Source organism: Notamacropus eugenii, chromosome 7 (assembly GCF_028372415.1).
Source record: "Notamacropus eugenii isolate mMacEug1 chromosome 7, mMacEug1.pri_v2, whole genome shotgun sequence".
Taxonomy (NCBI): Eukaryota; Metazoa; Chordata; class Mammalia; order Diprotodontia; family Macropodidae; genus Notamacropus; species Notamacropus eugenii.
The window spans coordinates 20,646,400-20,671,838 of record NC_092878.1 but is presented as its reverse complement, the minus strand read 5'-3'; the positions used below and the strand labels follow the sequence as shown (position 1 = coordinate 20,671,838).

Genomic DNA, 25,439 nt, shown 5'->3' with positions numbered 1-25,439 from the left:
CACATTTTTAATTATTTGATTCCATAAATAAGGAACAATTTTAGAAACTCAAGTTAGAGAAGTGTGGGAAAGCCTTCAGGTGAGTCCTCACTCTTATCAACTAGCTTTTCAGTCTTCTGGAAGGTGGGGACCATGCTTTACTTATCTTCCTATTTTTCCCAGTTGCTACCATAACATAATTATTAGATGCATTGTATGTGATTAATTATTTTTTCTGAATGAATCAATGAGATTATTACATTTTGTTTTAAATGTCTTTGTTTGAGGAATCTTTATAAGACCTGGGGAGATGTGTATAGGGCCAACAAACTAGGATTTTGGTGGTAGCCAAATGTTCCAAACTTGTATAAAATCTGCATATCATAGGAATACTGTCTGACTTACAGGAGCTTCTACTGAATGTGAAGATCGAATTTGATAGCATATGTAAAGTACTTTGCAAATCTTACAGTGCTATATCTAGGCTAGCTATTATTAATACTATTAAAATGCTAAAGAACTGCTCATTCTCAAATGTATCGAAAGCATCATAAAAACACCAACTTCTTTAGCAACAGAAACCATCACCTCTCTCTTCCTTTTCATACTACGACTTAACTAGAGTTCTTATGGATTTCTGCCCCCCGAAAAACTATTGATTATCCTGAAAACAGTTTTGCAGTCTATGTGGCCTACTTGTTTGATCAGTCAGAGTAATTTCTTGATGGTTTACATTCAATAATAGTCAGATTACGGTAATTACTATTTTAAACTACTTCTCATTAACTAATTCTCATTTCCCATTTTTCGTTGTATAATTAATTTAGAATTATTTTCATTTCTTGCCACTAAAATTAAATCCTCCTCTCTGTGGACCTGCTAGTTTCCAAAAATGGGAGAGGAATCAAAAAAGGAGTTAATACCCTATGAATTTTAACTCTTTACAAAAATTCAGAAATCGCATGTAATTAGTCCACTCTTTCATCATGTGGTGCCAGTACAGGAAACATTCCATTAACAAAGAATAAGCTATATAGAGCTAGCAAATATCCTTAAAAATTATCAAGTCCTGCTCCCTTGTTTTATAGATTTAAAAAAAAAAACCTGAGGCCCGGACGGGCCACATGATTTAACAAGGATTGCGTAGCTAGTAAGTGCCTGAGGTGGGATCTGAATCTGGGTCTTGGCAATTTAAAGTTCACTGTTCTGCCTCATACAGCACATTTCCTCTCAAAGAAAATTTCACCATGTAAAATAGGGGTTTCTTAAAGAAAATAGGGATAGTTCCTAGAAGACAAGACCATTCATCATTGAAGATACTGGGTAAACAAGTACAAAAGTAATGAAATCTTTTCCATTGCACTTAATGTTGACTCCTCTTAGAAGAGAGGACATAGCTTGGTGGTGCAGGGAATAGGGTACTAGACCTGAAGATGAGCTCCAATCTGGCCGCAGCTCTTTCTGATAAAGGCTTCATGATTTTAAAACCTGTAAATTTAAAATATTTATAAGACATGGTAGTCAAGACATTTACCATACAATATGGAAGGAAAAGGACTTCCTCACCTATAAAATTCTTCTGTTATTAATATGAATCACTCCCTCCATCCAAATTGTGGTATCATTATAACGCTCCAGATGACTCTCTCTTTCTGCAAGAAGATGGAAAAGGCTCTGATCTGAAGCAGAAATATTACACAACACAACATTTTCATGTTTTCATTAGAGCCTTTTCATTAAAGAATATAAGGTCATAGACTTTATTATTCCTTCTGTTTTCACTCACATTCCACTCATTCATTTGCTCTCCATTACAGAAACCACCATCTTTAAAGAGAGAGAGAGAGAGAGAGAGAGAGAGAGAGGAGAGAGACAAATGAGAGAGAGAGAGAGAGAGAGAGAGAGAGAAGTGAGAGAAAGAGATACAGAGAAGCGAGAGAAAGAGAGAGAGAGAGAACTCTGAAAAGCATGTTTAGTTTCCCCTTTGTACTGTGTGAGGATGTAGAAAACAAGCTGATTTTACTGCATCATAAGTAACAAGGCACCTGATACACAATTTTGGAGCCACTGCCAAGATTTTTGAGGAATTCCATGTTATGATTTTCAAGAGAATTAGGAATGCCTTTGACATTCAAGAATTCCTCTTCTTGGAGACCAAATAACGCTATGTGTAGCCTTAAGATTGCCTGATCATCAACATTCTATGGAGAGGCTCAGCAGGACATAATTTTTTTCTTCACCCAATATATTTCACTACAAGAAAAGTGACCCTTCTTCTGACTCAGGGAAGGAAAGGGGGAGAGGAATAAATGTTTCCATAGCACCAACTCTGCTCCAATCACTGTGCAAAGCACTTTATTTACAGATACTCTCTCATCTAACTAATCAACAGTTCCTTTCAAAATTATATTATTGATAACAAATCCCAATGAAGAAATGGGAATACTGAGGCCATCTTTATTCTCTATATTTGCATGTGATCATTATATATAAAGCCAAAAACAGACATATTATAGTGATTTTCACATTAGAATTCATCAATTGTGCAAGTGAAAAAAATGGTCTCCAAATATGTTGATGCTGCTTTTCCAAGTACTGTGTATATGGTTAGACAGTTCTAACAATCTAGTCCAATTGAATAGTTCTCATATTTCTCATCTTTTCTTTCATCCCCCATATCCAATCTCTCACAAGGTAGATTTTTCTTTCAAAATGAAATGGTTTTTAAATGTGTCTGTCCTTTTGCAATTTGGCATAATGGATAGAGAGCTGGGTTGGAGGTCAGGAAGAGCAGAGTTCAAATTTCACCCCTGATACATTGTGTCATCCTGCTAACTCACCTGTGTCAGACAACTCCCTAAGACTGATCCCCTAAGTCACAGATGGATTGTAATCTGCCTGTAATCAACTAGATTTCCACCCCTCCGCTGAATAAATCACTGATTTTTTGCATACTATATTCCATTTCCTCTATAAATATTTAAATCCAGGCTCAAAATATCTCACATCTATATTGTTGCAGTAGAATACTACATGATCTCTGTGTCTTCGTTTCTTCTCCAAATCTTTCCCCCTTCTAATCCTATACACTGCCACCAGAACAATAATTTTAAATTACAATTTTTGCTATGTCATGCCTATACTCTAGAACCTCAATGGCTAGCCATTACCATATAAGAGAAAGTATAAATTCATCATCCTGGCATTTGGTGAACACTGTAATCTAACTACACATTCATCATTTAAACCTCTCCCACCATTCCCCACCATCCATCCTTCATCCCAATCTAGCAGGTCTTCATATTGACCCGCCAACCATGGAATATTCATTCCCATCTCGATGCATTAATTTATTCTGCTTGAAATAATGTCCTCTTTCATCTCTCCATCTACTTAAATCTGGTCTAACTGAGTTCACTGTAGTTCAGCAAATATTTATCAAGTGCCTGTTGTGAAGTTTTCCTTAGCCACCCTAGTCTCCATTTGATCTCTGTTCTGTTTCATCTGATGTTGTACTTATTGCCTATGCCATACACTTTGGCATTTAAGTATCTTCTTACCGTATTATCTTCTATTAATTTCATATGGTTAGATCCTCTCTCCTACCCCATTCACACATACACAACTAAATAACATCAGTGCAGATAGCTAGAGTTCTGTATTATAACTGTGTATTGAGCACCTGGCATACAGTGGGTGATCTATAACTTTTTTGACACAGATGATAAAAATTAATAAACATCTTTTATATAACCATTTATACTTAGTACAGAATTGTGTATATGGTAAGTAATCATAAAATAATTATTAAATTAAATAGGTAAATGTAACTACCAAAGCAGATACATATAGCCGAAATCTACTCATTAACTTGCTCTTGCAAGATCATTTTGCTGTGAGCTACAACAGTTTATTCTTCTTCTCTAGGATGTAAAGTATCCAGCGAGCTAGATATCAGTCCTGGTTGACTCAACTGATTAGGTAATGATGCTTCTTAGGCCAAGGTCTCAGGTTCAATTTTCACTTACTGTAACATTAAAAAAAATCTCTTATGAAACATCATATTGTCATATAAGTGAGGACCTTCCATTATCACAAAGAGAACATGGACAGCTCTGTATAACTCACTGGAATCATTGGTAAAGGGAGAATTCCAAACCTTACAGATTGTGGGTCAATATCCTTGTTAAATTAGTTTTCTCCAAGGAAATTGATCATTTTTGGGGTGGGAGGGAGAGGGCAAGTGTAAATGAAGTGGTTCCCATTATTATATAATAATAAGCTATTTATTTATATAAATAATATGTTTTATGTGTATGTTTTAGCATAAGTTTTATAAAAATAATCTCATTTTTAACCCTCAAGTAACATGACAAGCATGCAGATAGTAAGTTGTAGAATCTCAGAATTGAATGGGGCCTCAAAGATCCTTAAATGCAAGCCATACCTGAACAGGGATTCCTTTCACATCATTGAGAAGTTGTCATCCAGCTTTTAGTTGGCAGTCTGCTAAGTATCCCCTTTACAAAGCATTCTATCTCCTATCTCTGTGGAATTGTACAGTTGGATCTCCAAGTCTGGAATCAATTCCTACCTCATCTCAGTCTCCTAAAACCACAATTCAGGTGTCACATCGTACATGAGTCCTTTTCCCCCTCTCTTGTTACCTCTCTCTCTCTCTCTCTCTCTCTCTCTCTCTCTCTCTCTCTCTCTCTCTCTCTCTCTCTCTCTCTCTATCTCTCTCTCTCCAAATCTCTATTAAATCATTGTGTTGCTTTGAATACACTTTACACTTACTTACCTGTGTGTGTATTGTAAAGCCCACTCCACAGAATGTAAACTTGTTGAGGTCAGGTATTATTTTTCTTTTATTTATGTGTCCTCAGGTACAAGCACATTGTATATGGTAGGTGCTTACTAAATGTTTCTTGAACTGAAAATCTACAGAGAAGAATAACCCACTACCTTTCAAGGCAGCCCATTACACCTTTGTGTAGCTCCACTTTTCAGAACTTTTCCTTACATTTAGTCTAAATCTTCCCCTCTACAATTTTTACTTCTCACCACTGTCTAAATCTTCTAGGACTAAGCAGAAGTCTAAACCCTCTCTCATATGTTAGTGTTATTTTTATGCCTATTTTACAGTTGAGGAAACTGAGGAAGGCAGAATAGAGTGCTAGACCTGGAGTCAGGAAAATCTGAATTCAAATTAATTTCAGTCACTTTTTAGCTGTGCAACTCTGGGCAAGTCACTTAGTCTCTCTTGGACTCAGTTTCCTCATCTATAAAGTGGGGATAATCATAGCACCTAACTCACAAAGCTATTGTGAAGATCAAGTGAGTTAACATATGTAAAGTGCTTTGCAAACGTTAAAGTTCTGTATAAATACTACTTAGTATTACTGTTGTTATTGCTTATCTGTATATGTAATTTCTTCTACAAAATATAAGACCCTTGAGGGCAAGAACTGTTTCTTCTTTGTCTTCCTAGTACTTAGTACAGTGTCTTGCATATAATGGATACTCTTCATCAATGTTCACTAAGTGGATTGATATAAGTAATAACTAATAGACTATGTGTGATGAATCTACTACTGACTGTGGTTATTTTAATTATAAACAAATTGCTATGTAATATTAGGCATGGAGGGAGAAAAGACAAGTTTTAAAGGCAAAATTCCCCCATTTAAAAAGAGGTATAGAAGATATTCCAAAGAAACACAGAAAAGATACGTGAAAACAATTCTATCGGATTTCTATTAATGGGTAATCAGACTTCCATTGACCAGAAGCACACATACCTAAAATTTGTCAGTTCAATCGATCTCACTTCAAGACTCAACTCACTTCATGACACAACTGACTTGGAAAAAGTTTCCTAATTTTGTTCATATCAGAGTAGGTGGTGGGAGGAGGAGATTTGAGCAACTTCGATATGAAAAAAATTGCACCGTTCATTCTTCATTTTCAAAGATGACCAATAAGATGCATCAGGAGTGATGTCATGACTTGCACATGAATTGGATTTATGAGAGGCAGGTTTGCACAGAACCATCAGTCTCACTATTCTCTTCCTGAGTCATCAAAGTCCAATGGCAACACAAAAGTCGAGACCAGCCATGATGACCCAGGTTGCAGTGGATGGCCAGACATCTTCTGCAGCTTGGCCATTGGAACAAATTATTCTCATATCAAGCCTAAATTTATCTCTTTGTGATTTCCATCCATTGCTCCCTGAGACCCTGCTGAAAAATCTGACTCCTCTTTGACATGACAATCTTTCGGACGTGAAAAAACTAAAACATAAAAGTTCTCTTCAAGTTAAAAAGAAGGAACTAGTCTATAAAATCATGAAAGGTTTAAAAATAACTAGTGAGTAAGAACTTATTTTTACCATATTCCAAATAGAAAGCAAAACTTTAAAATTAAAAGATATTTTAAAAGAGAAAATGCTAATTTAAACTTCAGGTTCTAAACATATTGAATGTATTGTTCTAAGAAAAGATGAGGAACATATGTTAAATGGCTTAATTAAATTCATGGATTTTAGATACATAGACAAGTTTTAATGGGAAAATAAAATTATTCAGGATAACAATAATAACTTACGTTAAAATAACACTGAGGTAAGCCCCCTCCTCACCACATACATATCTATGAGATAGGTACTACAAGAATCCTCATTTCATAGGTGACAAAAGCAAAATACATTCTTAACATATTAAGGTCAAGAATAACAGAATTCTGGAACTGTAAGACAAGGCTATCAAATGTGCTACCCATAATACTTCCAAATGCTGCTAGAGCCAGATTAAAAAGTAATTGGGAAATATTTAACGAAATAATAAAAATACAATACAACATAGATAATGCTAATGTGTGATTTTCTAAATCAGTATGCAGCCTGCAGGGATCCTTATGTAAGATTTAGAGGCCCCTCTTTTCTATTTGAAATTGATATCAACGTATCAATCTCTCTGTCTCTGTCTGTCTCTCTCAAGTTCATCCTCACATCTATAATTTCAGTGACTCTCATCCAGAAGAATCATAGACATGAAGCAAAAGTTTTTGATTAAGTGACAAAATTTTGAAGGGCCCAACTTTGCAAATCCAAATTTTCTAAGGATATTTATACTGGGTCATTTCCTAATTGTGTGTTCTTAGATGTGATTCAAAATAACTCAATATATAACACAGAGGTACTCTGTTTTGGAATGGAACTTTGTCCTACTTCCACAGTGGCGAATGTTCAACTGACTTCATATTCTTTCTCATATCCTTTGAAAGACTTGAAGAAAGGGAATGTGGGTAATGCTTGAAGTTATTCTAGCAGGGCATAATAGAGAGCTAGCCTTAGAGTGTGAGAGAGAGGCCTGGGTTTAAATCCTGCTACTGATACATTTTGCCTATATGACCATGAGCAAATGACAATTTCTTAGTGCCCCAGTTAACTTTCTTAGTGTAAATTAAAAGGAGTTCGTTAATCTGAAATAGTATAGGGTGGTTTCCATACTTGGAATTCCATCCTGATGAAATCGCAGGTCCAGGTCAAAAGCCTAAACTGCTACTATTAGCACTTTCGCAGATTAAATCTTTAGGATATTTAATATTTAGTGCCAAAAATTCTTGTTTGGCACTTTAACGTTTTCTGGTATATAAATGATATTACTGAATAAAAATACACTTTCAGTTAGTTTCTGAAGGGGACAGATATATTTGTATCCATAACAAATCAGGCAGAAGGCTATTATGGTATATATTTTTAAAAGCCCAAAATATGATGTAGTATTTAGTTAGAAAAAACCATAAACATAAATCAAGAGCGGTAGCCACCAAAGTATGATCTGAATTTATTATTTTTCAATTTGTACCTACGAGACCATCCCTTATGCCCCTAGGCACATTTAAAAGAAAAGGAATTCTCAGCAAAATTACATCAAAACATGCCTAGTACCATAATCACAAATGGAAGGAAAACACCTATTCTTCAACCCAATATCACCTTTAAAAGCAATCTTGCATCAAGCTCCCTTGAACACAAGCTCCAAACAAATTGATGGATCTTGATACTGACACCAAAGTGATCAGAATCTATTAAAAACAATAGGAAACTGGTTACAAAAAGAACTGTCTTCCATTTAAAGGTTCATTCCTTTAGCCTGAGGGATGTTATGAGAAAAGAGCTTTCAGAAAGCACTGTACAAATGTGTAATGTTTTCATCATTGTCATTATTAAGTAGTAGCAATAACACCAAAAATGTTCAGTTCAAACAAGAAGTCTTTTACATGCTTCCTTGTAGTAAACTATCTTTGTGCATAAGCTTACCCAGCCCTTACGAGCAGGACCAATGATAAATATATCAAGTTCTGGGCTATTTGCCTTCCCTTTCCATCTGAGTAGCAGAGTAAATAAGAAGTGCCCATCCTAAGATCTCCATGGTGATGAGGAGTCAGAAATTGGGAGAGATTGAGGAAGAAAGAAGATGAAGGGTTTTCCAGACAAGAGTGAAAGCCACAGGAAAGCAGAGAAGTATTCAGAATATTTAATTGCATACAAATATGAGATATCTTCAAAAGAATGGGAGACTAAGTATCTGAGAAACTGGGAGCATCCTAAGTAGCAGTGGGAAATTGGAAATGAAGAAAATAGAAATATTACCATGTCCCTCTCCATTTTTCAACTATTGGGGAGCAAAAGACCAAGAAAGGACCTTAGAGTGCTAGTTGAGGGCAGGGGGGGCTGTCTGTCAGAGAAAACCTTATTCTTAAGTAACTCTGGAGTTTTACAAACACCTTTAAGATTAATTCTAGGATTTCCTTTTTTATTTTCTTTCTTTTAGTAAAACTTTCTTCTGTAATACTGTGAATTATTGAATTATTCCCCTTATTAAAAAGGGAATTAGTTCATAAAAACCACATTTTGGAACTGAAAGGCCATTTAATCTAACCCAATCATTTTGCAGATAGGAAAACTGAGACCCAGAGACAAAAATTGACTTCCTAAGGTTAATCATCTAATAAAGAATAGTCAGGACCTCAACTCCAGATCCAGTGATCATTCTTTCCATGTAGCCAGGTTTTCTAAGTAGGGGCTAAGAGCCAAGAGAGTAAATGTCCCAGGATATTGACTTCAAGAGGCAGTCTCCTGTGTCATCAGTGTCTGAAAATAGCTATTCTGAATTATGAAGGCTGTGGTGTATTTCATAATTTAATACAATTTAAATTCAACAAACATTCGCTGGCTCTGTGACCTTGGGTAAGTTACTTAACCTCAATGAACCCAAGTTTTCTCATCTGTAAAATAATGTGGCAGTTGAACAATTGGGAATGGAGGACTGACTTGGGAGTTGGCACAACTTGCCTTCTGATGTTACCACTGCATCTGACATTTACTGACCCTATGAGCATAAGCATGGCACTTTACCTCTGAGACTTTTAGATCTAAGTCACAAATAGGTTGTGATCTGTGTTGGAGGGAAATCCCCAAACCAAAGGAAATAGTGAAACTTTGCCGTATAAAGTAAGGGTGATAATATTTATACTATGTAAGTCACAGAGGTACTATGAGATCTCCTCTCCCCTACCAGATTTTAAAGTTACTAAGGAAAGGATCATGCTTTTTATCACTTTGTTTATCATTTTATCTTTCCCAGTGCGTAGTACAACATTTTGTAGACTAGAGAATGGGAATTTCCTCACCACAAACTCTTCATACTAATGAAATCACAGATCTAGTATTCCTCCCTGCAAAAACAAAAACAAATAAAAAAACACCAGTGACTTTGAGTAATTCATGTTTATAGAACACTTTAAGGTTTACCAACCATTTTCTAACATGAAACTGCCCCATCAGTTTCAATGTGAGAAACACTATACAAAGCTGGGAAAGATAGAAAGATAAACAAGTAGGGCACAGTCCCTGTCCTCAATGAACTTACAATCTGACTGAAGAAAAAACTATTGCACAAAAGACTATGATTTAAAGCCTGCTTCCAGAGAAAATAAAGTCATTAGAGGTGTTTATTCAGAAGGATACTTATTTGTGTGACAAAATTCTCCAAGGGGAAATAGTATAATTTAGCCCAACAGTTCTCAAACTTTTTGGTCCTAGGATCCCAAAGAGCTTTTATTTATGAGTGGAATAGTATACTCTAGCCAAGTAGTTCCTAAACATTTGGGTCCCAGGACCCCTTTACACTCATTAAAATGATGAAAGTCCTCAAAGAACTTTTGTGTATGTGGATTATATTGATCAATATTTTCCATGTTAGAATTTAAAGCTGATACTTTTAGAAAAATATATATTCATTTAAATATCAATTCATTTAAAATAACAATAATAAATCCACTACATGCTAACATTTTATACCACGTATTTTCCAAAATAAAAAAATATTGAAAAGAATGGCATTGTTTTAACATATTTTTGCAAATCTCTTTAGTGTCTGACTTAATAGAAGACAGTTGGATTTTCATATATGTTTGTTCATTCAGTCTGTTGTGACGCATTATTTTGGTTGAATTTTATAAAGTAAATCAGATCTCACACAAATATATATTTGGAAAAGGGGGAAGTATTTTAATAGGTAAATAACTTCTTGGTTATGATTATTATAAAAATCATTTTGATACCAAGAACCTCTCGAAAGGACCTCAGATCTCCCAGTGTTTAGGGGATCATTTGAGAACCATTTCTTTAGCCAAAACATTCTGTAGCACCTCCTCCTGCATCTCCTCTACTGGAACTTCTTTGTTTTTCCTTCCAAGGAACTACACAGTTACCCCCTGAGCCCACCCTTGTCCCCAGTTTCTAGTTTGCCCTGCTACACTTTCCTTCATTTTCCTGAGGTTTACTCCTTTATGTTTCCCTGCCATCCTGCCTCTGGGAGAGATTCATAACCATACATTAACATACCCCTCCATCAACTCCCAGAGGTGGATTTGTGGAACTCTTTGGGCCAGTGAAGCTGAAGGCTGGAGTGGACTTTAGTTGTCCTGGGGATATAGTTTCCCTTTTGCTGAGCAAGTAAGCTAAGGTCTGAGGTGGCTTTTGGGACCAAGATATTTTCCAGTTCTTGAGGGAGAAAAGACCCGGATGCAATCTTTGCTTCCTTCAGTTTTGTGAAAGTAATGTATCTCGAGGTTGAAAGGGTAGTGGTTTCTTCAAAGAGGCATTTTTAGATTTCAGCCAGTTCTTATCCACTTCTACCCATTCACTAGGTCCTCCTTCATCAATTTAACAGTTTGGCTACCAAAACACAAAATAGAATCTGATGAGTAAATAAAATAGATTCAAGCTACATGCATAAGAGTAGTAAAGAAAGAGAAATGGTTTCTAACCATTGGTTAATTAATTGGATTGGTGAAATCTTCATGAAAGAATTTGAGCTGAGTGTTAAAGGTATTTCAACCTAGTCCATTTCAATGGACTTTACAATTGCCACCAAGTCTCAGCTGCATTATCACCATGGAAAATCCTTCCATATTTATTGTCTCTCCATTTCTCCCAAAATCTCTATGTTGAAGAAACTCCCAGTCCAACCACCCTTCACTACTTTCCCAGCACCACTCATGATTCTCTGGAGCTCACCATCAAGCGTCTAAAAACACATTCTCCTTTCCCCATTCCATTTCAGCTCCTTTTCTGTCTCCCCTCAGGATGTAAGCTCTTTTAGGGCTAGGACTGTCTTTCTTATTTGCTTGTATTTTTATCCCCAGTGCTTAGCACCAATTCTGTCACATAATAAGTGATTAAATAAATACTTGTTGACTTGACTTGACCTGAATATAGCATTTCATTTTGTTTTCTACTCCATTCACAATTCTTTTTTTCCTTCATTTTGTTTGTTTTTCCAAATTAACTACCATTTATTTTCTCTTCCTCCCGTTTCTCCCTCAGTTGAAGAACACAAAATGAAATAAAACACTGACAGCAAACATACGTAGTCCAGACAAATCCCTATAGCTGCCATGTCCAAAAATCTTTCTGTACATTGGCTCTCTGGCAGGTGGTGAATACTATTATTTACTTTCAATCTTCTGGAAATGTGGTTTATCATTCAATCGATCAGAATCCTTCAAAGTCATTTTCTTCATAATTTTGTCAATATATGAATTATTCTACTTCTGCTCACTTCAAAAATACATCAGTTTATAGAGATCTTTCAATTTATCCAAAAACTATCTATTTTGTCATGTCTTATGGTGCAAAAATATTCCATTACACTCAGATACAATAATTTGTATTTTCCATTCTCCAATAGAAGGACATCCCCTTAATTTCCATAGGGGTTTTCTGCAAGTTTTAAAAGAGCTGTTACAAATATTTTTGTACATATGGGTCTTTTCCCTCTTTCTTTGATTTCATTGGAGTATAAGCCTAGTATTGGTATCATTGGGATAAAGATTATGCACAATTTAATGATTTTTTACACATAGTTTCAAATTGCTTTCCAAAATGGTTATACCAATTCATAGCTCAACCATTAGTGCATTAGTGTGTCCATTTTCACATAACTTTTTTCACTCATAACTCTTCTTCCTGATTCTGTTAGTTTCACTGTGGAATGAGTTTTAAGACAGTAGAAATCCCCAGTCTCTTTATAATTTGCCAAAACCACTGGAGCCCAAGAACACATTTCCTTTTAGATCCTTAATAAATGCTCATTGACTTGATTTCACTGATTTTCCTAGAGCTCATGCTAGGAAACCTTTCATCAAATACCTTTAGAAAATATGAAGAATATCGGGACCTCTAAGTCAAGAAGAAACCATAGTCTCGTAGAATTGATGCTGGCCTGGGAGTCAGGAGATATAGATCCTAATCTTAGCTATGCTACTAACTCACTTAAAGACCTTGGGCAAGTCACAAAACTTCAAATCTGTTTTCCATATCTATAAAATGAGGGAATTGACCCAAACAAATTATAAAGCTGTTAAAGAGAAGGCCAAGAGGAAACATAATGATTGTATTCTATTAAAAGGACCTGTCATATATAAGAAAAAACAGACTTTTTTCTATGTGTTTCTAGAGGGTAAAGTTGTGACCAATTAGGGATAGACATTTGTAGAGAAGCAACAAATAGGTTTTGACTTAACACAGAACAACTGACATAACAGACAGCTTCACCTAGTAGAGAAAGCACTAAGTGAGAAGTTCTGGTCTGATACACCTATTGCCAAGTCCTTGCCCAGGATCATAGTCAGAAGTATGAGCCCAAGAATTTCTGGATTCATGGCTGGATCTTTAGCCATTGCATCACTATAATGCCCCTCTGAGTGAATAAAATAGTAAAATCTCATAAGCTTAAAACATAAAGATTTGTGTAGACTTTAAATAAGGATATGGAGTAGAATTTATTGTTTCATCTGAACCCAAATAGTAGAGAAGACAATCATGATCTCAGAAAAGGCATAAGCAAAAATAGATCCAATAAAGAGAAATAAGGAGGAAAGTACACTGTGCTTAAAGAACATACAATAAGAAGACACAATACTTCCTTTCCTTTAAGACTTTGCTCCGTTCCCCATTGAAATAGATATCTGCAAGACAGTATATTCTTTTGTCTATGCTTATGATGATGGTTATACTATATTAATTTTTCTGATCTTTATTTTTCTATTCCTTTCCAAATAAATGCTTTGTAATTTGAGTTATGGTTCCTGCTATAAGTATGTCTATATAGCTGGCACTGTACCATACTTTGCTCCCAAGTAGCATGTGTTTCTAGAGTTTGATGAAATATCTATTTTATGTGCTTTAAGGATTATAGGAGGGAAGAAAGGAAGGAAGGAAGGAAACATTTATTAAGCCCCTACTATGTGCCAGGAACTGTCCTAAGCAGTTTATAAATATTATCTCATTTGATCCTCATGACAACCCTAGAAGGTAGGTGCAATTGTTATCCTTTTTTTAATACAGTTGAGGAAAGCTCAGCAGAAGTTAAATGACTTGCCCAGGGTCACACAGTAAGTGTTGAAGGTTGCATTTGAACACAAGTCTTCCTAATTCCATGTCCAGCCCTCATTCACTGTGCCACCAAGTTGCCTCTAGGGTCTCCCTTTAATCTCAACGTGACCAAGAGTTATGTCTGTCTGTCTGTCTATCTATCTATCTATCTATCTATCTATCTATCTATATGTACATATATATATGTATACATACATATATTTGGTTTTAGTTCTTTGTTATATAATGAAGCACAACAAGGTCACCTATGCCTCTAACGACATGACATTTTTTTTCCTACCATCAAATGTAAGTGGTGATTCTTCAGGTTTTAAGTTACTCCCATTTTCTTTTTGTTTATGGAAGTCCTAAAGCATAGGCTTTCTTATGGGAGGAAAACACCAGATCTTCATCTGTTCCACATGATAACAAACTGACTGCTTAAGTAATGAAAGGAGATTTTCTATGAAACACTATCAGGAATGATGGAGGGGAGGGGAGTAGTAAAAGATGACATTGTTAACAGATAACAAGTTATAAAATGTAATATACTTTAATCCTCGTCTTCTGTGAGCTATAGGACATTTTCCTAATCTCCTTACCTCTCTCCAATTCGACATTGTTCTTGGTCTGGGTCCTATTATTAACCCTGCTCCATCGCCATGGAAACTGCAGGACAAAGCTACCCTTTGGAGTCCTATGTACAATAATCTGTTTCTCTTGCCCTCAAAATGGCCTAGGGCTGTCTGAAGCCTAAATAGAGAATTCCTTCTGAGTCTCCCAGTTCAGTTATTTGAGATAGATCAATCAGCCTCAACCCACTGGCCTATGAAAGTCTATCTTGCTTCATCTGCACCACCCCGAACCTTTCCAAGGAGAAATGACTTCTCTATGCTCCAACTTTACCTCCCCCTCAGGCAGTTACCTCCCCTTTCAGGCCCATCATTTAGTCCATCTAGAATTCTGCATACTCTGATTCTATCAGAAGCTATGCATCTTCCCTTTCTTATGACAAGTCCCCTGATGTAGATTTTATGGTTTGGATCTTTTGGTTAGTTAATTCATGGATGAAAAATATTCCCCTCATACTTACAACAAGTAGACCTCAAATAACAATTTCCTTCTGGTCCTGTTCTTTTATCTTTATTTGCTCCACAGTTCCTTATCCTATATATCCTATATCCCCCAAGTCTTATATACTTATTCACATCTGTGGCTCCAACGAGCTGTATTACATGCAGTGGCCACACCTGGGTAAAACTGTTTCTGAAGGTATAGAGTAACTGAGAGGCATCAAAACTGTTGGTGAGTAAGTTATACTCATCTAGTGACTTTTCATCTTCTCTTTGGGATTACTTTATAAGCAATTTTCAGCCAGAAAATTGTATTATAAGAGAGAAGTAAAATTTGAAGGAAGGCTCCGTTTGATCCCTAACTAGTTCCAGACTAGTGTTTAAGTTCATAGAATCTAACTAGTTCTCATACCTGAACATTTTTGAAAGTCCTACAAAGACCTTCTGAGGGAAGAAGAAAATAGGCCTTTCTCTCTTCCAACTGCTTTGGAGCTTAAAGAAAACTAAAATATTCCCAACAAGTGGTTTTCTAGCCTTTGTTTGAAGACTTCTGAAAGAAAACCTACTGATAACGTAGTCCATTACACTTTAGGTTATTAAGCTGATTGAAGGCTGCTACTTGCTCTTCAGGATATTGAACTCTTTGGATAGCTCTTTTATCAAGGTAATTTTTTCTTATATCTAACCTAAATCTGTTTTCTTTTTCTGCAAATCCCATCCAATGTTTCCAATACTGCCCTCTGGACATTATCTTTACCATATTAGGAAATCATCCTATTAGATGGCACATTTAGTAAAAAAGTGATAAGCTTGGAATCAGAAAGAATTGAGTTCAGATCATACCTCAGACACTTACTAGCTGTGTGACCCTGGGCAAGTCTCTTAACCTATTTGCCTCAGTTTCCTTATCTGTAAAATGGGGATTTTACATGGTTGTCCTGAGGATCAAATTAAGATGCTTATTAAGTGCTTAGTACAATGCCTAGCATATGGTAGTAGTACATATAGTAAATGCTTACATGTCTTTCCTTGCTGTCTTCTTTCCTTTTTCTTCTTTCTTTCCTTCCTGCCTTCTCTCCTTCTTTCCTGATATTCAAAGAAAAGTTGTCATCCAAGGAAAAGTAAAACAACAAAGAAAATTTCTGCTTCCTAACCAGAGCTCAGGCTTTTGTACATGTGTTAATTTAAGAGATGATAGATTCTATCCCCGAATAAGGAGTAGAGAAAATGATGGAAAATTGGGCTATTTTCAATTTCTTATTAGTGAGAAGTCAGAATAGGATTTATTTTGTATGAAATCTCATCGTGTTGCCAAATTCTCAACACAGGCATATTCAAATATACATAGAAAAGTACTCTTACAAAATCTACCTTTCCTCAGTCAGTCCCAAGTCAAACAAGTCAAATACAGTTTGGTGGATGCTTTGTAAATCTGCTCTTTTCTAATGGTGTACATAACAAAAGTTTTCCTGACTTCCATCAGGAGAAGTTTTCTGCCAGCCAGGGCTATTCAGATTTCTTCAACTGGGCAGTAAATGGCTAAATCATAAATAGCATTTTCTTTTTTATATGATGGCAAAAATACCACTGAGTAAGAACAAAAAAATAAGTTTGTTTGTTTTTTAAGAAAACTACTCCCATGATCAAATCTTAGGGTAAAAATAAAAAGTACATTTCTACATAATCTGAATTTTTTACAAAATTCCTATTAGTGAAAAGACTGAAGAAATTGTAGTATATAAATGCAATGAAATATTCCTGTGATGTAAGAAATGACTCCTATAATTGATGCAGAGAAGTATTAAAAGACTTACATGAACTGATGCAAAATGAAGCTAGCAGAGCCAAAAAAACAACATACACAATGACTGTGACAATGTCAATGAAAAAAAACAGTAAATCGAAACCAATAAAAAAAAGATACAACCACCTGCAATCTTTTGCAGATGATGGGGTGGGGGAGGAGTAGTAGACTGGTAAAGAACATTGCATATATTATCAGATTCTTTGGAAATATTGATTCTTTTGCCAATTTCTTCCCTCTTCTTCCTTTTTGCTTTTAAAAAAATCTTTGTTTTATGATGGCTCTCTAAAAAGGGGGAGACAAGGGGATACAGAGTAATTTAGACAATATAGAAGAAAAATAGAGCAATAAAATTGATTTTACAAGACAAGCTACTTGTTGAGTAAAGCCCTATTGAATTTGTTTCCATGGAATTGAAATTATTTATTTTATATTTTATGATAATCTCTATCCTTAAGATAAGAATCTAACCCCCCACCCCAAGTCATAAGTGTGAAAAGTACCTGATCTGATTGTCTTCTATTTTTTTAAAGTTGTGTGACCTTCAAGATTTAGTTCAATTATATATTTTTGTTTATTGTGGTATATAGCATAATATGTTCCTTTAAACTAATTTAGCCAGACTACTTTGTAGTTTTCCTAGTAAGTCTTATAAGAGAAGGAATTATTTCCCAGAGAATTTATATTTTCAGATTTATCAAAGAGAAAACTCCTCTTTTTTTCCTAAAGTGAGTAACTATGGATGTGGAACACCGTATAACTGTATAGCACCACATAACATCTTAATGTGATTTTATGTGTGCATGCGTGTGTGTGCGTGCGCGTGCATGCATGTGCTAATTCTACTGGACTGATTTTTGTTTTTCCTCTTTTTTAATCCTTTATTATAGGGGATATCTCTAAGAGAAGAAGGGGATGAAACATTGGGAAATGAAGACAATGTAAAACAAAAGATATCAATAAAAAATCTTAAGTCACTGATGTTAAAAATAAGCTCTATTTCGCTGGAAAGTAAATGAAATAAGAGGAAAGTGTTACATGGGCAGACGTAGACCTGATTTATTTATATTTGTAACTTCTTAAAAATGATATTTAGAAGCATAGTATTTTAAAGCTTAAAGAAAAGTTCAAACCTCCTCATTGCAGAAATGAGCAAACTAAATTCCATCCAGAAGGGTTGTGTGACTTTGCCCAAGGTTACACAATTAGTAGCAGAGAATCTGTTGCTATATGCTACAGGGACAAAAATGGAAGGGGTCTCTTTAAGATGTAAATACTCTCCTCTGCCCATCTTCATTAACTCAATTCCTGTTAGTTAAATATTCTCAAGGCTGCATGTCAAATTAAGTAATTTTTTAAAATATACTAACTTATTTGTGATGAAGACAACATAGCACAGTGGAGAGAGCACTGGGTCTGCAGCCGGTGGTTCTGAATTTGGGTCCAGTTGTAAATTGGGGTAACCTACTTAATCTCTCACCTCTAAAATAAAGTTATTGATACCATAAATGACTGCTAACGTTCCTTCTGCATCAAACTCATGATCCATTCACTTATGGGGAACTTCAGCACCCATGGAATCTAGCTAGGTGGCACAGTGCATATGGCACTAGATGTAGAGTCAGAATCTTTTTGAGCTCAAATCTGGCCTCAGCTACTTACTAGATGAGTGATCCTGTTTGCCTCAGTTTCTCGTCTGTGAAATGAGCTTGAGAAAGAAGTGGCAAACCACTCCAGTATCTTTGCCAAGAAAACCCCAAATGGGACCACAAAGAGTCAGACGACTGTAACGAATAAATAACAACCCCACAAATCAACACCAAGCTAGTGTTCTTTCCAATGTACCATGATTTCTCTATCCTAAATAAGTCAATGTATTTTAAAATTACTTATTGTACCATCATGCCTTGAGAACATTTGCCAAGAAGTAGTAGGTTAATGAAGGTGGGCAGGGGAGCCTTGGGACGTACTTATCTTGCCCCCTTGCCCTTGTGCAAATAGCAGACAGCCGGGGTGCACCTGGTCTCCTCTCTGTGGAACTGGCAATTCTTGCAAAAGCTCTGGTTTCTTTAAGACAAACTTTCAGCCTCCATAGCTCAGAATAAATCCAGCCCCCAGTATGCTTTTGTCATTAACAAAAACTCTCAGGGTGGTTTCACGGGGATTTTTATGCATTGTTCTATGTCCTTTGATTTATAAACTGCTGAAGGGAAATGGGGTTGTAAACCTAATCCAGGTTTATGATATGAAAGGGCAGCACATTTTAGAAACACCTTGTGGTCTTACAAATAGAGTTAACTTTAAACAATTTATTTAGTTAAATAACTGACTCAACTATGTATTAAATTGCTGCCAGTTGGAAATAATAGAGCTTGGCAGTTTTACTGTCAACCCTAGTGGGTACAGGAAAATATGTAGAAGCTACAGACTTGGGGGGAAAAAAAACAACCCAAGCTGCTGTGGCATTTGGTGATGGAAAAACCACGTCATTCACCTTGAGTACACTCCCAGGGAGAAATCTGGATGGGAGCTCCCATGTTAAACAGTTAATTATGGCCATGTTTATATGTAGAGGGCATACTAATTGACTAGACTGAGCTTTGCTATAAAAACAAGTACTTGCCTAGAGTCTTGGACATTGTTCTAAGAGGAGTGACTGGTCTGTTTTCCATAGTTTAAGATGATTGACATAAATTTGTCTTCCAGGTTTTACCAAAGGACACCTTGTAGAGGGTTTTGGATAAAAGACAAATTAGAAAGATGTTACACATTTTTAATGATAACATAATATACAGAGGACCAGCTTTGGATTGGGGAAGACCTTGGTTCAAGTCTTGCCTCTCACACAAATTAGCTACCTGACCATTAGCAAGTCAATTAATCTTTCAGTCCCCTAGGGAAACTCCCTAAGATCATAAATTGTCAAATGCCAGTCTGCAGTGGTGGAGAGAGAAACTGAGAGGAAAGGAGAAAGATAAGGGAAGGGAAGGGAAGGGAAGGGAAGGGAAGGGAAGGGAAGGGAAGGGAAGGGAAGGGAAGGGAAGGGAAGGGAAGGGAAGGGAAGGGAAGGGAAGGGAGGGGAAGGAAGGGAGGGGAAGGGAAGGGAAAGGAAGGGAAGGGAAGGGAGGGGAAGGAAGGGAGGGGAAGGGAAGGGAAAGGAAGGGAAGGGAAAGGAAGGGAGGGGAAGGGAAGGGAAGAACTTTTGGGATACTATGTGTGTGTGTACATACACACAAACATATGCATTTATACATATATACATATATATACATGTCCATTAAAAAAACTATCAACTTCTGATTCTGATATCCTGTAATCTTATAAGACTCTGATCCTATGAATATTATCACAAGAGCTAGAGAATTCTCAATTTAAGAAGAGTTCAGAGAACTTGGGTTAGGAGAACAGGAAAAAAAAGAAAAGGGAGAAATTTGGAAAATATAGCACCTATAGGATTATCAAAAGATGTAAGCCTACTTGGGCTTAATAAGGGGAAAACTGAGGGCTAATATAGGCATTGTCTTCCATTCAATTGGTGGTCACCATAAGGAACCTCTCTATTAAAGTCTGGAAGGTTCATGTGATGATTGTAGTAGCACCCTGGAAAATTCTGGTTTGAAACTTGGCCATTGAGTCGAAAGGTCAAAATAAGTCAGTGATTATTGATTTTTTATCTTTCAAAACAATCATAAAAATGGGTCAACTCAACTTAGCGAGTCACAATACTAGAAAAGCAGAGGAACTATGCATCCAGATAGAGGTGGGATGTCAGAACTAAGAGGACTGGTTTTAAGTGGGAACAAGGGGAAGAGAACAAGGTCCCATGTATAGCAAGAGTTGTCCCCCCACATGTAGTATGGCGGTCTCGTGTGTCTCAAATGGAGGCACAATAGACATGACATTTCTTGCCTCTTTTCTCCCTACCTTTCTTTAATTCCTGGCAAGAGGGGAAGCAGGAAGTTATATCTATCTGTTCCCTTAAATATTATTAGTCTAGGAGATAGGATTTTCAGGTTCAATCTAACTTCTGTTTGCTGTTCATTACTGGGGGAAGTAGGACCCTGAACTTTGTTTCCAAAACCCGACCCCTTTCCCACCAAATAAATACCAGTTCCACAAGGAACATACATAACGCTTAACAAAGAAACCCACTTATCCACATTGGTAACAAAACCAAAACCAGAGAAAGTATACAGAGGGAAATATACACTGGAAAATACAGAGTAAAGGAGCTCTTCCATTGGGATGGAGATCATTCAACTCAACAGAGTCCTAGATCTCAACAAAGAGGAAGTTCCCCAAAGTCTCTAGTGTAGCAAGTTTGGGACAGGGACATGATAAGAGACTGGCAGCTCCTCTCATGTCTTTCCAGAGTCTTTTCCTTCAGTAACCGAAGGCAAGGTTGACCTCTTCTATCCTCCATCTCAAAGCTGGACGCCAGCTTCTCCTGGAGGACCTACAGAACCTGAATCAACTCAAAACTAACTTGAAGAAGACTGAAGAGACTCCTCTCTCTTGCCCTTGTCAACCCCACCCCACCTTCACCAATCTGTGCCGGAAAAGTAGAGAACTCCTATTCCAGTGGTTTTGGGACCAGGGTTACAAAAGTATTTCTTAAGTACTTACTATGTGCCAGGCACTCATCTAAATACTTTACAATGATTACCTCATTTGATTATCATAACAACCCTTTGAAGTATGTACTATTGTTGTTCCCATTTTATAGCTGAGGAAACAGTCAGATAGAAGTTAAGTGACTTGCCCAGGGTCACATAGCTAGTAAGTATCTGAGGCTGAATTTGAACTTAGATCTTCCTGACTTCAGACCCAGTGTTCTCTCCTCTGCAATTCTCCTATTGCAGCCTCTCTGCTCAGGAATATTAATCTTGTACATTCTTAAAGACCAGGACCCCCAACTCAACTCACCCACCAAAACAGGTTAAAGAACCATGTTTGAACACCACCTTTCCTGTCTGAAGGCAGCATTACTACCAAAATCCCAGTGACATTAAAGAACTCACATTCAGAAAAACAATTGACTGCAGTCCTTTGTCAGTAGCTCATGTCCCTTCCCTGTTTTCAGGTCTCTCAATCCTGTCTTGTCTGTCCTATTTGGCTGTCGCCTGGTGAGTGGTCTAAGATCTCAGCTGTCTCTCTCGATAGTTAAATATTGTGTTTTTATTTTAAACAAAGGAGATTTACATCAAGTCAAATTCTCTTTCTTGTCAGAATTGTTTGGTTGATGCATCAGAGCTATCATCCATCAAACTCAGTTAGGCCTCGGAGCCATGAGTTTAGTCATCCAGCATGGTCTATACAAATTTGCAGCTGGCTTCTGTAATAAATCCTGGAGAAACACACCTAGTCAATTTACGGAACAAGTGGCAAAGAGCATGGTTTACCATGGCTTGCTATAAGCTCGGTGTTACATTACATACAAACACACAGATAGATAGATAGATAGATAGATAGATAGATAGATAGATAGATAGAGAGAGAGAGAGAGAGAGAGATAGATAGATAGATAGATAGATAGATAGATAGATAGATAGATAGATAGATAGATAGATAGATGATGGATGGATGGATGGATGGATGGATGGATGGATGGATGGATGGATGGATATAGATAGATAGAGAGTTTTTTTCTCAGACCATGCTTCCTACCTCTAGCTATTTTTCTTATCTCTTTCATCACCTTCAGGACCTGGAACTCTAAGGACTCCAACCTTTGAGCATCCAGGACTGGGCTGAGTGAGCTTCTTGCTTTATCCTTCTTGAAAGAAGGACGCCACATCAATTCCTGGCCACCATTTCTAAGCATGTTCTGCCCACCCCCCTATTTCTAATCCCTTTTATGTACGGTCTCCCCCTATTAGAATATAAGATCCTCCTGGGCAAGGAGTCTTGTTTCCTTGTAATTTATCTTGCTTCTCAGCCCCCAAACTTAAGCACAGTTCTGGAACATATTAATAAATATTTTTTTTTATCATTCATTCATTCATCATAGAAAAGGATATTCTGTTTAACAATAGGGGACATTTGATAGATTAAAAAAAAACAAACACAGCACAGCTTACAATTTTGAAATCTTTGATATCTTCTTCAATCCCAGGTAAGAAAGACACTTTTTTTCTTTTCTTCTATGTATTTAATGCTTAAAAGGTATAAGAAATTCTGCCATAAGTCGGTCACTGTTGAATGTATCAGAACAAGACAGCCTTAAAATGCACATCATATGTACCATTTCTAGGGCAGGGTAGAGGGTGGGGGGAGGAGGATAGGGAAGGAAAAAAAAGCAAAAAGAATTTACGTGATAATTTTGTTATATTGCAAGTTGAGCATAGCAGATCTGCAGTTTCATGTGCAATCATCTCTCTTATTGTACTATCTTATGGAAATATATTCCAGAAATTAAAAATAAAATATTTTTTTAAAAATACACATATCCCAGAAATATTATTTTTCTCCCACTTTTGATGAATATAAATCAATGTATGTTCTTCCCAGTTTCCCCCTTTGTAATTGATCCGCATGAATGTTTGTGTGTTCAGAAACCTTTTCTATTCTTTTTTTTATGGTTCTATCTTTTTTTACTCTGAGTCAAAAGTACAGTCCAACAAGGGAAGGGGACTAGTCTGCAGTCTCATGCACATCTTCTGGTATTTAATTTATAGACTTAAAGAGTCAATTACCTGAGAGGCTATGATCTCCCAGGGTTACATATATGGACACATACAGTATGTATGTCTAGTCCTGGAGTCAGGAAGAGCTGAGTTCAAATGCTGACTCAGATACTTGTAGTTGTGTGAGCCTGGGCAAGTCATTTAGCCTCTTGACTTCAGTTTCCCCATATATAAAATAGGAATAATGATGCTAGCTTCCTATCTAATAATAAAGACCTCTCAGGGTTGGCATGAAGCTGACATGAGGTAATATTTGTAGAGCACCTTCTAAACCTGAAAATGGCTAGCAATTACTATTACTGGTGTAGCTATTATGTCAGATAGGAGACCTAAACCCACATCTTCTTGACTTCAAAGTCAATTCCCTATCTACTACACTAAGTTGAAAAAGAATGAAATAGGGGGGCGGAGACAAGATGGCGGAGTAGAAAGACGCACATACACATAGTTCCGAACCCACAACCCACAGAACGGCTACAGGGGAGTAACTCATGGCGAATTCTGCACCCAGAGGCCACGGAATATTGGAGCGAGGGAGATTTCTGTTCCGGAGGGACCTGCAAACCTCTCGCGAGGGGTCCTTCGCTCTGCAGACTGGGCGCCAGGACTGGGAGCTGAGGGCAGCCCTGCCGCGGCCGTGGCACCAAGAGGAAAAGATCCGAGCGGACTTCGGGGACGGGATCTCCAGCGGCCACGTGGGTCCTTCCACCCACAGAGGGACCTGCAAACCTCTCACTAAAGGTCCGTCGTGCTGCAGACACGGAGCCCAGCCCAGCCCAGACCTGCTGCGGCCACGGCACCAAGAGAAACAGACCCGAGCAGGCTTCACAGACGGGATCTCTGGCGGCCGCACAAATCCCTCCGCCCACAGGTGATGGGGGTCCATGAGAGAGTCTCTTTGGAGGGTCGAGAGGGGAGTGGGGTGCCCCCATGATTCAGGCCCCCCCGGGAGGTAGAAGCTGAGAGGCAGCTGCAGACCAGGGCTCCCCAAGCAGGCGGGAGCCTGAATCCATTGTGGAAGGTCTGTGCATAAACCCCCTGAGGGAAGTGAGCCTGAGAGGTGGCCCTGCCCCCAGCTGACCACCTGAACATAATCTCATACTGAATAGCAGCCCTGCCCCCGCCAAAAGCCCTAAGGCTGGAAGCAGCATTTGAATCTCAGTCCCCAAACGCTGGCTGGAAGGATCAGGAGGCGAGGTGGGTGTGAGGAGAATATTCAGAGGTCAAGTCACTGGCTGGGAAAATGCCCAGAAAAGGGAAAAGAAATAAGACTATTGAAGGCTACTTTCTTGGAGAACAGGCATTTCCTCCCTTCCTTTCTGATGAGGAAGAACAATGCTTACCATCAGGCAAAGACACAGAAATCAAGGCTTCTGTGTCTCAGCCCACCCAATGGGCTCAGGCCATGGAAGAGCTCAAAAAGAATTTTGAAAATCAAGTTAGAGAGGTGGAGGAAAAACTGGGAAGAGAAATGAGAGAGATGAAAGAAAAGCATGAAAAGCAGATCAGCTCCCTGCTAAAGGAGAACCAAAAAAGTGTTGAAGAAATTAACACCTTGAAAACTAGCCTAACTCAATTGGCAAAAGAGGCTTAAAAAGCCAATGAGGAGAAGAATGCTTTCAAAAGCAGAATTAGCCAAATGGAAAAGGAGATTCAAAAGCTCACTGAAGAAAATAGTTCTTTCAAAACTAGAATGGCACAGATGGAGGCTAAGGACTTTGTGAGAAAGCATGATATCACAGAACAAAGAGAGAAGAATGAAAAAATGGAAGATAATGTGAAATATCTCATTGGAAAAACAACTGACCTGGAAAATAGATTCAGGAGAGACAATTTAAAAATTTTGGGACTACCTGAAAGCCATGATCAAAAGAAGAGCCTAGACATCATCTTTCATGAAATTATCAAGGAAAACTGTCCTGAGATTCTAGAACCAGAGGGCAAAATAA

General features: G+C 37.4%; 1 long non-coding RNA gene across 1 annotated transcript in view; it reads right to left on the bottom strand.

Moving 5' to 3' along the window:
• Nucleotides 1-1,562: 1,562 nt before the first annotated feature.
• The window catches only part of LOC140513475 (uncharacterized), a 183,875-nt gene continuing 159,998 nt past the window's right edge, over nt 1,563-25,439 (bottom strand). The window contains exon 5 of the long non-coding RNA XR_011970195.1: nt 1,563-1,631. This is a non-coding gene — a long non-coding RNA (uncharacterized lncRNA). The remainder of the gene's footprint in view (nt 1,632-25,439) is intronic.